The sequence below is a fragment of the Crinia signifera genome, chromosome 1, assembly GCF_055691185.1.
Source record: "Crinia signifera chromosome 1, ASM5569118v1, whole genome shotgun sequence".
Classification (NCBI taxonomy): Eukaryota; Metazoa; Chordata; class Amphibia; order Anura; family Myobatrachidae; genus Crinia; species Crinia signifera.
The window spans coordinates 292,004,461-292,021,541 of NC_139217.1; positions in this window are offsets into that span (position 1 = coordinate 292,004,461).

The following is a 17,081-nucleotide window of genomic DNA, read 5'->3' on the forward strand; positions in this document are numbered from 1 at the left end:
GTGCACACCGCACACTAGCTACTGCTGTTCCTGGTTTTATGGAGCTGACACCACTGTAGGAAATATGAAAATGAAAAGTATAATGTGGTGGCTGATCTGCTATTTAGGCATACATTTTGATGTGCGCATAGAGGGCCTAATTCAGACTTGATCGCAAGCAGGAGATGGCCTTGCAAAGAGGACAGCAATACGTTAAGGGCCTGATTCTGGTTCACTTGCAAAAGCAAATTCTCTCTCTCTAATGAACAAAACCATGTGCACTGCAGAGGGAGCATATGTAACACGTGCAGAGAGAATTCGATTTTGGTGGGGTTTGTACTTCATTTGCTTTTGCGAGTGAACAAGAATCAGGCCCTATGTCCCAAGATAAAAAGCACTGCACAATAGTACAAGCATGGTAGCTGCTCGGCAGATATTACATCTGCCACGTAACTAATAGTGTTCAACTATCCATATAATACATGCCACCTTACACCTTTCAAAGATTCATAATTAGCATTTCATAACGATTACTGGTTTTGATATATATAGAAATATATACTCTGTATATAGCATTCCAATTTCTAGAACCAATCTGTTCTTGGTAGATAAACACAAACAACCAAACACAATGTTGAGCGGCATACATCCAGGTTCTCTCTGCTGCATGGAGAATAAGCTGCAGCTGTCTTATGTCTGGGTGTGCCAGTTTCATAGCGTATAATCATATTTGCATATAGATAAAAGGAAGGTGTTGTAGGACAAAACTAAACCTATGGTTTCATCACAAATTAAAGGCAATTTTATACTAATTGGGTATAATTTGTTAAGAACATCTTCTCAGCCATGAGGACTCTGATTTTATAATTACAGGACACTGCTTAGCGTGACTTGTTAGGTGGGACAAAGCATACCTGAGGGGGTCTACATTCATATCAAGCAGATCTAATGGAGTCACAAAAGACAGGTGCCTCGTCACATAGGAAAAGTGTATCATAACACCTGCTCCATATTAACAGTGGCAAAGCTACTAATCTACTCCAGGTGTCCGATTCCAATTAGGAGTAAACAACATATTTAATCTTTGTTTCCAGATTATTATATCTGCATATTTGATTTTTGTGTTGTATGTGATCCCAGATCTCATTTGTTATTTATCCCAAATATCTGCTGTGCAATTTGGAAATGTATATTTACATTTTCTGCTTGATTTTCAGAAATGTGATAATTGCATGATTATTTAAGCAGCACAATTGGCTATTTCCATATCATTGTCATATGTATAAACATTATTTTTTTAAATTTATTTAAGACTTTTCCATTTCCAGTCTCAGAATACAAGCAAATAAGGGGCAGATGTATTAAGACTGATAAAGAGATAAAGTAGAAGGTGATATTGCACTAGCCAATCAACTTCTAACTGTCATTTTTCAAATACGGCTGATTGGCTGCTGCGTTATCACCTTCTACTTTATCTCCACTTTATCTATTCACCAGGCTAATACAACTGCCCCTAAGTTACAACCAGCATTGCCATGTTCCACATCCATTTTTTTTCCTTTTTGGGAGAAGTATGTTGGTGCATACAGTATCTACTTGCTGATTTTCTGACCCTAATCTGCTCTCTATGGTGGAGCTAAAAGCCATGATGAGGCTCTGTTGTTATTGCACCAAACTGAGCATACTCAGAAGAGCAGACCAAAGGAACAGGTGCACCACCATTGCCAACACCACTGTTTGCAAGTCCATGGGCTACAATGATGACAGGTAAATTGCTGTTTACAACCAATATGAGAACTAATTGCTGTGTATCACATGTCTAATTTTGTGGAATACAACATATAATAGGTTACATTTTTTAAATATAATTACAATATATAAAATTAAAGTTGTAAACATAATTGTACTAAATTAATGAATTACCTAAACTAAACTAAACACAATTTAGTGACAGTACACTAACATTAAATATATAGGGAAAAAAACATTTGGTATCCCAATTGCACACTAAGTGAAACATAACTATATAATAATCAGATAATACAGAGATTTTGGTTGCGTATATCTGCAGATATATGCAACCAAAATCTCTTTATTATCTGATTATTATGTAGTTATATTTCACTCAGTGTGCAATTGGGATACCAAATGTTTTTTCCTAGACAGAATTACACCGCCCTTTTGGCACCTGAGTGACACACCTCTGATTGAGCAGCTTACCAACAAAAGTGTTGTTAAATCTATAGGGTGAGTAATATCTCTGCAGAACCTTTAATAACATCAGCATTGTAACCAAGTAGCAAGCATGACATGGAAATCTCAATATATTACTGATATGTACAAACATTCAGAGCTGGATTAAGATCCCATGGGGACCTAACCAATATACAGTAGCTGTTCTCTCCTCTTCAGTCCATTTTGGTTGGTAATAGAGCTTTTTGCCCATTGATAGAAATTGTAGTTCATGCATCTTTATTGAAAAAGGTAGTGTCACAAAGTTCATTGGTACTTTTGCTAATTAAGGTTTTAGATTGGTGTAAAGGACAAAAAAACTTTTTATTCACTATCTCAGTAAATTTTACTAAGAGTAAAATAATGTTATTAGCTGATGTCCAATTTGTGGGATTGGAGCTACTGTAGATGCAGAAACTGCTACAGACTCAGGAACTTCAGGGTCTTTGGATATGCTGGTTATGAAACATTTAAGAAAAAGAAGAATGTGAAGATGATGATAAACTGTGGACTCTAAAGAAATATTTGAATAGGTTCTGGCTTACTGGATAGGAAACTGGAAGACTTTGAGGAGATATGAAGAAGATCCAGAAGTGAAAAATCGGAGGAAACTGGATACTTGATGCTGATGTGGAGATGGAGCCCAAAATCAGAATACTGTCCAGATCTATCCCAACTGGGTAGCATAATAGAAACTGACAGGAATGGGTCAGGCATTGGAAGGCATTTACAGGCAGAGATCAGGTAGGAAGGCAGAATATAATGACCAAAGTCAGACCAGGGGAATAATGTGCTGCTGGAATGGCAAGAAAACAAACAGGACTGTCCAATGTACCAAAAGCTTCTGACTCACTATCAAAGACTTTGTTCTGGCAATCATATGCCCGTAGTAGCCCCTCTCTATACCCTGAGGGTGGCCACTATTAGCTCAATGCAATTAGGAAGCTGAACAGAGCTCTGGCTACAAATTATATACTTACCTTAAACCAAGATGGCAGTGCTCTCCTCCTAGCACTGTCAGAACGAACCTAATCCAGACCCTTCCGGCTGCCCACACAGCTGATCCCCTGGGACTGCTACCTCCCTGCCACCTTTTCCAGCCGCCTGGCTGCCATCAGGGCAATCCTTGCAGTTGACGGATGAGTGAGTATAAGACTTACCGCATCCTGCGGCGGTGAACTGTGACAGCTGCCATCCTCAGATTCAGTTAGATGGCATTGGGCACAGTTGTGCCTCCATTTTAATTCTGATTGGCAGATAACATGATTCTATCAACTTCAGCAAAATAGTAGAAAGTTAAGTCATTAAAAGGGGAAAAGAGGAAGATGAAGGACAGGCCGAAGAAGGTACATGGCATTTAAGGTTGTTAAAGGCACATGGAAAAGTGAGTGGTGGAGGCAAATGGTAGAAGGAGATGATATGACAAATAGAAATGGGTAAAGAGAGAAACACAGACACACAAAGGGAGAAAGAAAACACAAAAAACACTAATGAAGATGAAGGGTATAAAAAAATGAGACAAAAAAGCAAATACAAATGTTCTTTTAGCTTCGGATCCAAAAAGAGGCGAAATAGACCTTGCATGTTTTTGATTCAATAAATATCCCCCCCCTGGGACTTAGGTGCCATTTAACACGGAACATTGTATGGAGATGGTGTGGGATGAGCTGCAATGTAATTAAGGGCTACTGTGACTAATAATAAGGGCTAATGTAACTATGATTAAGGGCTGTGGGATCCTGTGTCACCCTCAGTGTCTTCAGTGAACTAGAGATGTTGGCTGCAGCACTGTCTTGTGTCAGTTTCTGTCATTATTATTATTATTATTATTATTATCATCATTATCAGTGAAGGGTTGATTGCTGTAGTGTAAAGGGTGAGGTCTACCATGTCCATGGCATCATCATTATCATCATCATCATTGTAGTAGGTCTGCGGGCTGCAGTACTTTCTGTAATTTTCTGTCATCATTATCATTGAAGGCTTCTATGCTGCCATGTAAGGGCGGTGGGCTACATTTTCCATATCATCGTCATCATCATCATCATCATCATCATCAATAAAATAGGGCTGTGGGCTCCAGTACTGTAACTGTGTCAGTCTTAGGTAAATCATCATTATAAAAAAAGTGTGCTTTCAGAACAAATTCAGGCACTGTAATTAAAAAATAACATTCAGTAGGTGCCACAGTTACTTATAGTGCTGTGAACCGCAGTGTTAAAACAAATAAAATGTGTGTATTGTTGTTCAGGCACTTAACTTAAAAAACGAAAACATTTAGTATGACTACGTGCCATCGTTACTTACTACATTGTTAAATAAATAATATGTGTGTGCTATTGTTCAGACTATACTATTATGGGTTAAACACCAATTACCCGGCTTCGCCATTGTAAAACTGAGCAAGATTACCTTAATGTTTCATAGTTGTTCTTTATTCATAATGGTACTGCTGTGTGTTTGTTAACACTCTAGTGGTGAATATTGGGAGTTGCAAGGTGGCCAAAATTTACTGAAAACAAATATAAATTAGTTTTATTGCAGTTATTAATTCCATAGGGAAAGAAACAGAGGTACTTGTGTATTATAGCGGCGCACCCGATGTACATTGCGTAATGTTTTTATCACATCGCTTTCGCATGCCATGCACCCGATGGCATGCGGTTCGATGCAACGCGATTTTGGACCCCTATGCGATGAAACATTGTATAAGCACCCTAAAGGGTGCTTTTAAGCATCCATATGGGTGCTTACAATGTTAAATGCACCCCCACGCCACCCCCCCCACTATAAAAGTGAACCCGAAGCGTGCCGAGCGCAGCGAGCCCGCGTGGGGCGGCGGTACGCGTCCTCCGACCTTTTCATACCCCCACTATCCACGTTGGCGTGGAGTTGAGAATAGAAAGTGTGGCGAGCGCAGTGAGCCACCGAGCCCGAAGCGTGGCGAGCGGACACGGATACCTGTGAAGCCCGCGAGGGGATGCCGATACCTGTGAAGCCCGCGAGGGGATGCCGATACCTGTGAAGGTATCCGCGTCCCCTCACGGGGCTCGCTGCGCTCGCCACGTTCGGGCTCGGTGGCTTGCTGCGCTCGGCACACTTTCTGTTCTCGACTCCACGCCGACGTGGATAGTGGGGGTATGAAAAGGTCGGAGGACGTGTACCTCGCGGGCTCGCTGCTCTCGCCACGCTTCGGGTTCACGTTTATAGTGGGGGGGGTGGCGTGGTGGTGCATTTCACATTGTAAGCACCCATTAGGGTGCTTATTCAATTTTTAATCGCATCGCATCGCAGTGTATGGCATTGTATGCCATTCACAATGTAATACAATTTTAAAATTGTATGACATTGTACAATATCGCGCGATATCGCGTCGCATCGCATACCATCGCATGCCTTATGGTATGCGATGCGATGGGTGCCGCTATAATACACAAGTACCGAAACAGATCCAAATAACATGAATTTAGCTGTTTTAACCCCTTCCCGACATTTGACGTACATTTACGTCATGGTCGGGAAGCACTTCCCGACACATGGCGTAAATGTACGTCATGGATTTAAACTGTCACCGCGTCTATAGACGCGGTGACAGTTTCAACATGTCTGCTGTCCCTGACAGCAGACATGTCCGTGCATGCCCAGGGGGGGCTGCGATGCCGCCCCCCCGTCGGCGATCGCTGTGATTGGCTGTTCAGTGTGAACAGCCAATTACAGCGTTTTCCTGTGTCACCGGCGAATAACGTTCGCCGGTGACACGGGATCAGAGGTGATTGGTGCTGTAAAGTACAGCACCAATCACCGCGGGGTGTAAGGGTGACACTGATGTCACCCCACCTCACCCCGCCCGCCCCCAAAGGCCGTGATTGGTTCGTCGGACCGACGGACCAATCACAGCCAAGGAGGGGGATTTAAACTAACGGTGACTGCACTGCAGACGCCATTCCGGTCTGGAATAGCGTGCAGTGCGGTCACCGTACCCCCCTGCCGCCATACTGACCAGAACCTTGCTCCATACTTGCTCCATACTTACCTGATCGCTGCTTCATCACTGCTTCCTGGATCCTGTTGCTACTTGTGCCTTCCTGTGAAATTGTGCTGCTGCAGTGTACTAGCTAGATAGAGAGAGAGATAGATAGAGAGATAGAGAGAGATAGAGAGAGATAGAGAGAGATAGAGAGAGATAGAGAGAGATAGAGAGAGATAGAGAGAGAGATAGTGTCAGAGAGTGCTATATTTTGTGCTGCTGCAGTGTGATATAGTTATAGATAGAGAGAGAGAGATAGAGAGAGAGAGATAGATAGAGAGGCCTAGTGACAGAGTGCTATATTTTGTGCTGCTGCAGTGTGATAGTTATAGAGAGATAGAGAGAGATAGAGAGAGAGAGATAGAGAGAGAGATAGTGTCAGAGAGTGCTATATTTTGTGCTGCTGCAGTGTGATATAGTTATAGATAGAGAGAGATAGAGAGAGAGAGATAGATAGAGAGGCCTAGTGACAGAGTGCTATATTTTGTGCTGCTGCAGTGTGATAGTTATAGAGAGATAGAGAGAGATAGAGAGAGAGAGAGATAGAGAGAGATAGTGACAGATTGTGCTATATATTTTTGATATAACTGACTGCTGCCCCCTCCTTTTGTGCTGATCAGTATAAATTAACTGATCAGCAACTTTTTGGGGGCGCAGGTTTTTTTTATATATAGATATACCTGTCAGTGCTGCTGCTGCAGTGTCATAGAGTGATAGATAGTGAGAGATAGAGAGATAGAGAGAGATAGTGACTGAGAGTGATAGAGAGTGCTAAATTTTGTGTCTGCTGCCCCCGCCTTTTGTGCTGATCACTATATCTGAGGTGATCAGCAACTTTTTTGGGGGTACAGAGGTTTTTTTTTTTTTATATATACCTGTCAGTTGCACCAAAGGTTGTGCACCTGCTGCACCTCACTGGTAATCAGTGTCGCATCACTGATCACCTTTTTTTTTTTTTGTGAGTGCTGTGGGGTCTTTTTTTAATTTTTTTTTTACACACACTGTGATTTTGTGGGTGTCCTGTGGCCGCTGTGCGCTGATCAGTGACGTACATCACTGATCATCTTTTTCGGCACAGGGTTGATCTATATTTTTTTTTTTTGATCAAATTCCTGTTGCCTTTGAGCGCTGTTCAGTGACAGACGTTACTGACCAACATCTGTGCTCAATTTTTGGCGCAGGACCTTTTTTTTTTTTTAACCCCTTAAATTTTTTATTTTTAACCCCTTCATTTTTTTTTTTTTTATTGGTATAAAGTATTTTTTTTTTTTCTGCACCACATACACACTACACACTACATACCCCCCGGATTGAAATAAAGTTTGTACCCCCCCCTACACTATACACGTGTTGAAACATTTCACTACCAGTAACACAAAAATAAAAATGGCATCCCAAATGTCCTCCCAAATGTCCTCCCAAATGTCCTCCCAGTCATCCAGGAGAATGTATTCAGCGGAGGAGGCATATGCCATGCTTGCTTCTGACTCTGACACAGCCAGTGATGCAAGCGGGGAATTTGAAGGATTCGCCTTAAGCTCCTCTTCCTCCTCTGGTGATGAGGGACCCCCTCAAAGACGCCCCCGTAGAGCAGCTGAGACCCCCCCCCCAACAATTGATCTCGTATGGACCCCACCACCAGACAATTTTGAGCCCCAGGTTCCTGAGTTTTTGGCCATGCCAGGAATCCAATTTGATTCCACAGGTCTCAGAGAAATTGACTTTTTCAAATTATTTTTCTCTGATGATTTTATAAATTTAATGGTGGACCAAACTAATTTATATGCCCAGCAGTTTATTGCTCAAAACCCCACGTCATCATTTGCTAGGTGGACCCCTGTAGATGCAGTAGAGATGATGACGTTTTGGGGTCTGGTGTTTCATATGGGCATAGTAAAAAAGCCAGAAATTAGGCAATATTGGAGTACAGATGTTCTGTACAGTACTCCATTTTACCGTATGGCCATGCCCCGGGCTCGATTTGAGACAATTCTTAAATTTATACATTACACCGATAATGCACAGTGCCCACCCAGAGATGATCCCACCTTTGACCGGCTATTCAAAGTCAGGCCGGTCATTGATCATTTCAGTGCCAAATTTGAAGAGGTGTACATCCCTGAAAAATGTATTTGTATCGACGAGTCCCTTATACATTTTAAAGGAAGGGTTAAATTCCGCCAGTACCTTCCCAGTAAGAGGGCAAGGTATGGCATAAAAATGTATAAACTGTGTGAAAGCACCTCAGGGTACACTCACAGGTTTAGGGTTTATGAAGGGAAGGATTCAAGAATTGAACCGCCAGAATGCCCCCCCTCCCTCGTAGGTGTTAGTGGGAAAATTGTCTGGGATTTAGTGCACCCCTTCCTGGATAAAGGTTATCACCTCTATGTGGATAACTTTTACACCAGCATCCCCCTGTTTAAGGCCCTTGGTTCAAGAGGTACAGCAGCTTGCGGTACTGTGCGCAAGAACCAAAGAGGCCTCCCAAAAACGCACATTGCCCAAGTAATGAGAAGGGGTGAAAGCAGGGGAATATGCAACGAAAATATGTTGTTGGTCAAATATAAGGACAAGAGGGATGTCCTTATACTGACAACAATTCACGGAGACAGTACCACCTCCGTCCCTGTACGAGGTACCAGTACCCACACCTCAAAACCTAATTGTATCCTGGATTACAATAGGTACATGGGCGGAGTGGATCTTTCAGATCAGGTACTGAAGCCGTACAGTGCCCTGCGGAAAACAAAAATCTGGTACAAGAAGGTGGCCGTGTATATCATCCAGATGGCACTGTATAACGCTTACGTGCTATTCCGTTCTACCGGCCAGAGGGGGACATTTATGCACTTTCAAGAGGAAGTCATAAAGGGCCTAATATTTGGGAACCAGCAGGCAGAGGGCCCCAGTACTTCTAGTACTGGCCCCCGTATTGTACCAGGGCAGCATTTTCCTGATGAAATCCCCTCCACTGGAAAAAAGGGCAGGACACAAAAAAGGTGCAAAGTTTGCTATAAAAAGGGAATAAGAAAGCAAACTATTTTCCAGTGTGACACTTGCCCCGACAAACCCGGCCTATGTATAAAGGAGTGTTTTAAAATATACCACACATCTATGGAATATTAGGTTCATAATTTCACCGTGCTTCGGGGGTCTTGCTAATGCCACATAGCACCCACCATTCATTCCACCAGAATCTGAGCCGCAAAATCCAAAAATCACTCCTTCCCTTCTGAGTCCTGCCATGCACCCAACTGGTATTTTTTGGTCACATGTGAGGCATTGCCGTACTCGGGAGAAATTGGGGCACAGATTTTGGGGTGCTTTGTCTCCTTCATTCCTTGTGAAAATGAAAAATTTTGAGCCAGAACTGCATTTTTGTGTAAAGAATGTCATTTTTCATGTTCACTGCCCACTTGTATCAAAATTGGTGAAACCCCTGGGGGTTTGAAATGTACACTATACCCCTAGATGAATTCCCTGAGGGGTGTAGTTTGCAAAATGGGGTCACTTGTGGGGGGGTTCCACTGTATTGGTGCTTGGGGGGTCTTGCTAATGCAACATAGCACCCACCAAAATTCCACCAGAATCTGAGCTGCAAAATCCAAAAATCACTCCTTCCCTTCTGAGTCCTGCCATGCACCCAACTGGTATTTTTTGGTCACATGTGAGGCATTGCCGTACTCGGGAGAAATTGGGGCACAGATTTTGGGGTGCTTTGTCTCCTTCATACCTTCTGAAAATGAAAAATTTTGAGCCAGAACTGCATTTTTGTGTAAAAAAATGTAATTTTTCATTTTCACTGCCCACTTGTATCAAAATTGGTGAAACCCCTGGGGGTTTGAAATGTACACTATACCCCTAGATGAATTCTCTGAGGGGTGTACTTTGCAAAATGGGGTGACTTGTGGGGGGGTTCCACTGTATTGGTGCAACATAGCACCCACCATTCATTCCACCAAAATCTGTGCTGCAAAATCCAAAAATCACTCCTTCCGTTCTGAGTCCTGCCATGCACCCAACTGGTATTTTTTGGTCACATGTGAGGCATTGCCGTACTCGGGAGAAATTGGGGCACAGATTTTGGGGTGCTTTTTCTCCTTCATACCTTCTGAAAATGAAAAATTTCGAGCCAGAACTGCATTTTTGTGTAAAAAAATGTAATTTTTCATTTTCACTGCCCACTTGTATCAAAATTGGTGAAACCCCTGGGGGTTTGAAATGTACACTATACCCCTAGATGAATTCCCTGAGGGGTGTAGTTTGCAAAATGGGGTGACTTGTGGGGGGGTTCCACTGTATTGGTGCTTGGGGGGTCTTGCTAATGCGACATAGCACCCACCAAAATTCCACCAGAATCTGAGCTGCAAAATCCAAAAATCACTCCTTCCGTTCTGAGTCCTGCCATGCACCCAACTGGTATTTTTTGGTCACATGTGAGGCATTGCCGTACTCGGGAGAAATTGGGGCACAGATTTTGGGGTGCTTTTTCTCCTTCATACCTTCTGGAAATGAAAAATTTCGAGCCAGAACTGCATTTTTGTGTAAAAAATGTAATTTTTCATTTTCACTGCCCACTTGTATCAAAATTGGTGAAACCCCTGGGGGTTTGAAATGTACACTATACCCCTAGATGAATTCCCTGAGGGGTGTAGTTTTCAAAATGGGGTGACTTGTGGGGGGGTTCCACTGTATTGGTGCTTGGGGGGTCTTGCTAATGCGACATAGCACCCACCAAAATTCCACCAGAATCTGAGCCGCAAAATCCAAAAATCACTCCTTCCGTTCTGAGTCCTGCCATGCACCCAACTGGTATTTTTTGGTCACATGTGAGGCATTTCCGTACTCGGGAGAAATTGGGGCACATATTTTGGGGTGCTTTTTCTCCTTCATACCTTCTGAAAATGAAAAATTTTGAGCCAGAACTGCATTTTTGTGTAAAAAAATGTAATTTTTCATTTTCACTGCCCACTTGTATTAAAATTGGTGAAACCCCTGGGGGTTTGAAATGTACACTATACCCCTAGATGAATTCCCTGAGGGGTGTACTTTGCAAAATGGGGTGACTTGTGGGGGGGTTCCACTGTATTGGTGCAACATAGCACCCACCATTCATTCCACCAGAATCTGTGCTGCAAAATCCAAAAATCACTCCTTCCCTTCTGAGTCCTGCCATGCACCCAACTGGTATTTTTTGGTCACATGTGAGGCATTGCCGTACTCGGGAGAAATTGGGGCACAGATTTTGGGGTGCTTTTTCTCCTTCATACCTTCTGAAAATGAAAAATTTTGAGCCAGAACTGCATTTTTGTGTAAAAAAATGTAATTTTTCATTTCCACTGCCCACTTGTATCAAAATTGGTGAAACCCCTGGGGGTTTGAAATGTACACTATACCCCTAGATGAATTCCCTGAGGGGTGTAGTTTGCAAAATGGGGTGACTTGTGGGGGGGTTCCACTGTATTGGTGCTTGGGGGGTCTTGCTAATGCGACATAGCACCCACCAAAATTCCACCAGAATCTGAGCTGCAAAATCCAAAAATCACTCCTTCCCTTCTGAGTCCTGCCATGCACCCAACTGGTATTTTTTGGTCACATGTGAGGCATTGCCGTACTCGGGAGAAATTGGGGCACAGATTTTGGGGTGCTTTGTCTCCTTCATACCTTCTGAAAATGACAAATTTGGAGCCAGAACTGCATTTTTGTGTAAAAAAAATAATTTTTCATTTTCACTGCCCAGTTGTACCACAATTGGTGAAACCCCTGGGGGTTTGAAATGTACACTATACCCCTATATGAATTCCCTGAGGGGTGTAGTTTGCAAAATGGGGTCACTTGTGGGGGGGTTCCTAACTTTTAGCATCTTATGGTGCCTTGAAACCTACATGGTGCCTAAAAAATAATCTCATAAAAAGGAGGCTCCAAAATCAAGTAGGTGCTCCTTCTATTATGAAGCCTGTGGTTTGGTCACCGTGCACACTAGGGCCACATATAGGATATTTATGAAAACAAAAGAATTGGGGGAATCAATTTTTAGTCACATTTCTCTAGTAAAATGTACTGTGTTCCTTATAAAAATGTATTAAAATTGCAAATCTGCAAAAAAAAAGAAATTTTGAAATTTCACCTACACTTTGTTTTAATTCCTGTGAAACACCTAAAGGGTTAACAAACTTCCAAAATGCTGTTTTGAATACTGTGAGGGGTGCAGTTTTTGAAATGGCATCATTTATGGGGGTGTCTCACATACAAGTCCCTCAAAGTCACATCAGAACTGAACTGGTCCCTAAAAAAATCAGTGTTTGAAATTTTCTTGAAAATTTGAGAATTTGCTATTCATATTGTAAGCCTCCTAGTGTCCCAAAAAATTAAAAGGAAGTTGAAATAATGATGTCAACATAAAGTAGACATATGGTCTATGTTAGTTATTCACTATTTTGAGTGGTAAGATTATTTGTCTCACAAGCAGAAAATTTAACATTTTGCAAATCGCTAAATTTTCCATTTTTTCACGATATTTTGGTATTTTTCACAAAAAAACACAGACTGTATCGACCCAAATTTACCACTAATTTGAAGTACAATGTGTCACGAAAAAACAATCTCAAAACCACTGGGATAAGTAAAAGCAAAAAAAAGTTATCCCCACTTAAGTGAGACATGTCAGATTTGAAAAAAAGGGCTCTGTCAGGAACGCAAAAACTGGCTCTGTCAGGAAGGGGTTAAGCATTTTTATTTCTTAAAAAAAGTACAGATTCAAAACCAAAACTTTTGAGGTTGCTTTGCAAATCCAAAACATTGTAAGGGGTACAACACAAAGCCAGCCACACTTCAGACTATGATCGTATGAACTTGCTAGCTGCTTGGCATAATAAAACAATAATCAGAGAGAGGAAACGCTAATCAATGGCTTTTTCATAATACACAAAAAAAAAAAATGGCCTGAAATGATTGCTCCAACTGCAGTAGATGGTGAAATCAAATATGGTGCATTTGACCAACTAGATGGAAAGATCATTTTAGTGAAGGGGAAAAGTTGGACACTTTCTCTTCAACTGAACTGATTGATATCCCTGTCAGAAGCAGGCTAGCATTGTTCACCTACTTTTGCGTTTAAAATTAAATAAAACAAACAAGTTTTTTGGGGGTCCTCCCAATTGGTGGTTTCATGAACAGTTCTGGTTAACCCAAAATCAGGGGAAAATATATAAAGGTTCTCTCCTGACTTTAGGGTAACCAGGAATGGTCTTTGCCAGCCTAGGCTGGAGTAAGCATGCTATTGGCATATATCATTTTGCGCCCCTTAGAAAGGTGCATGTGTAAATTGAAACAGTCATCAACCTCAATGAAACTTTGTTCTACAGTATCTTTCCAGGCGGATTTTGACAAGTATTTTATATTTTATGTTGGAATTTATTCCGTTGCGCTTTACATAGGGGACAGTGATACAACAAAACAGGGTATTTACAGACAGTCAAAATGTAGGAGGGCCCTGCTCGCAAGCTTACAATCTATAGGGAAATAGGCATTGATACATAAGGATAGATACTGTATTCTTTATTGCTTCGATTCCACCAGAATGCAAGGTGGAATGATGGTTTATGATATGTTTTTGGATTAAATTTAATTTCTACTTGTCAAATCTAGTTGAGGTGTGATTGTTTCTGTGGGCTAGGGGCCTATATATACTGTATTGATGGAGTTTCTGGTGTGATAATATACAAATGTTAGTTGCGTACTTCTTGTTTTCTAGTGTGTGTATATATGAATGCGCAAGCCATGAGATGCCCACTTTCAGCACCCGTACACACTGCAAAACTGACAGTGGTACTTGGTGCTCACATTTACTATTACCAGATGAAGATGGAACCCAAGAGGGGACATTTTGAAAACAAGATTACCACCTTGGGTAGAATCTTTGGATTTAGCGTATCCCAGGAGAGCACCTATGAGAAATCTGACCATGCAAACAATTTGGACTAGTCATCCTGGACATACTGTATAGTAAGTATAAAAACAATGTAAAAACTGTATGATGAATTGGTTAGCATGTTCTGCCTGTTCAATTTGGAATTGTCCCTGGAAGAGAAAAGGAATTTCAGATTAAGGGGCTGATTCTTAGTTGGATACAGATACAATTTGGGCTGGGTCTTTTGCTACAGCTACAGCTGTGTCAGCATCTTATGCTATTGCTGTGGCTGAGTTTACAAAACTTAGACACCCACTTGCAGTGTTTTGTGAAAGTAGATTCCTGTCTTTCCACCATTGGTTGCAATATTAAATCTATCACCAGCCCCATGGCAGATGCATTTTTTCTACATGAATATTGCTTCCTGTGTGAGAGGTTCGGCATCCTTGGACTCAGATGCTTTCATTGGCACACTCATATTGGCTTAGACACCTGCCTCTTATCTTCCATGATCACCCACTAAAATTCAAATACCTGGTATACAGTACATTTCAGTACTGGAGCTATTAGTGCTAACACTTGGGATGCATGCCCTGTGTCAGTGAAACACATGCGCAGACTTTAAACACTGGCCAATAAAGTGTGACATTGGCAGGTTGATTAACCTATAGCCTTATATAGCTATTCTTTATACCACTTTCACATCGCCGACACGTTTTAAAAACCGGTATTTAAAACGGTAATTAAAACGGGTCAGAGCCTTAACATTGCCGCAGATTACCGTTTTAAATACCGGTTTATACCCCTTTCACATCGCACTTTTAAAACGGTAAATTGCCGTTTTTTTTTTCCTTTTTAAAACGTTTAAGCCTGCACTGTGAATGCATAGCATTGTACACATTCACATTGCACAAAAAACGGCAAGGAACCGTGTAGGACTCTGCTTTTTACACGGTTCGAAATGCCAGTTAACTTTAAACGGTAAATCGGCTGTGGTGCATTCACAGTGCAGGCTTAAACGTTTTAAAAAGGGAAAAAAACGGCAATTTACCGTTTTAAAAGTGCGATGTGAAAGGGGTATAAGTAAGTTATTTACAGTATATAGCACACATATATTTTACAGTGCTATACTGATAATATTTTGTCATTCACATCAGTCCCCGATCCAGTGAAGTTGAACCTGGATACACATATACTACGGTTAAATTGAGATAAAGCCAATTAAATATCAGTTGAATATCCCTTATCCGAATTGCTCAGTACCTGGAGCATTTTGAATAGGGGATTATTCTGGATTTTAAAATATCTTTTTTTTCATACTCACCTGGTCCTCATGTGTCCCCCAGTGTCCACGATGTGCTCCAGCATCCACCAGATCCATTGTGTTCATTTTTTGAGGCATCCCCACTCCCAATGATGCACTGCCTGGGTGTAAAGGTGATATGTGTTTAAAAAAAAAAAAAAAAGCTGGATATTCCCCCCCAAAAAACACGTTTTTGGATATCTAGATAAGGGATACACGACCTGTATCAATTTTTTATTGGAACAAGAGAGGATGCTGGAGCACCAAAAGCAAACCAACACAGTCTTGGGCAGAACATACACACTTCATGTATAATAGGTAAGGGTGTGGTTGGCAATTGAAGTCATCTATATTTCCTAACTGCTGTACAACTATTTGACAATAAAAAAGCAACATCAATGATAACATTTGAATAAAAAAAAATCTTAATACTAATGTTACTGTCTGTACTAACAAAACTTTAATACATATAAGATTATCAATTGAAAAAAAAAATTGGTCATTTTATTCCTTTAACTTTATTCTTGAAACTGTTCTAAAATAATGACATTTTTAAATATACCAGACAAACTGAAAATCTGTGGTTTCAAAAATAAGGTAAGAATGGCCAGTATATGTTTAACTGATGTTTATTTTGCTCCCTAAAGCCCGAGAAATGTATAGATTGTGGAATACACCATATAGTATGGTACTTTATATAGTATTGGTTAGAACTTATAATAATTTACATTAAAGAAAAGAAAAGTTTTTCTAAAATGAGCTGAATTTTCCTGGAATAATAAAATCAGATCATCAATTCATGGCTTATATTGTTGGCTTCAATTTTAATACATGTGGTCATGGCAATTAAAACAGAAAAATATCTAATACAATGCTGAAGTTTTCTGCCAGTTTATCATTATTTTGGTTATTACAGGAGATCAACTCAGCATTTATAGTGCATTTATTGCAATTTTGGAAGAAGGACAAAATTACCTTGGGCAAAAATCTATATATTTTTTTTTATTTGGTAGTAAATTTTACAGTTCCCTCCGGAACCAATAAAAACAATGAATACTTTATCAGCCATAGAAATGTCTTTGTGTTTGTCTTTACTTTCTATTTACAGGAAAAATGTTTTTAGTACTTTGCACTTTGTGATTTTAATCGTGGAATAGATAATTGTACTTTGAAGACTATTAGCCTTTCCCAACATATTCTTTTACAAATACAAATTATTTTGAGTTTGAACAGAGGTCACGTCATTGTGGTTTTCAAGTGTTCCCAGTGGCATTTAATAATTAAATTATAAACACTAGTCAAGATTTTCATTAAGATTCATTACATGGCAGTGAATTTTTTTGGACATCATTAAATGAATATAAAAAATAATAACTGATTCAGTGGCTTTGGCTGTACAAAGTATCTGCCGGGTGTTTTTTAGTACATTTATTTTATACTAATACTGTATGCTATCTATGTATTTTTGGAGGCTGGCTAGCTGGCAATTGTTAGCTGGCATACAAGACTGGCCTGTGAGAAACAGCCCATCACATTAAGATACAGTAGTTTTAGGTGAAGAAGAGAGGTTCTGATATATTAAAGGTCAGAAAGTCCATCTTATTGTTGCATCAGCATATTCTGTGATT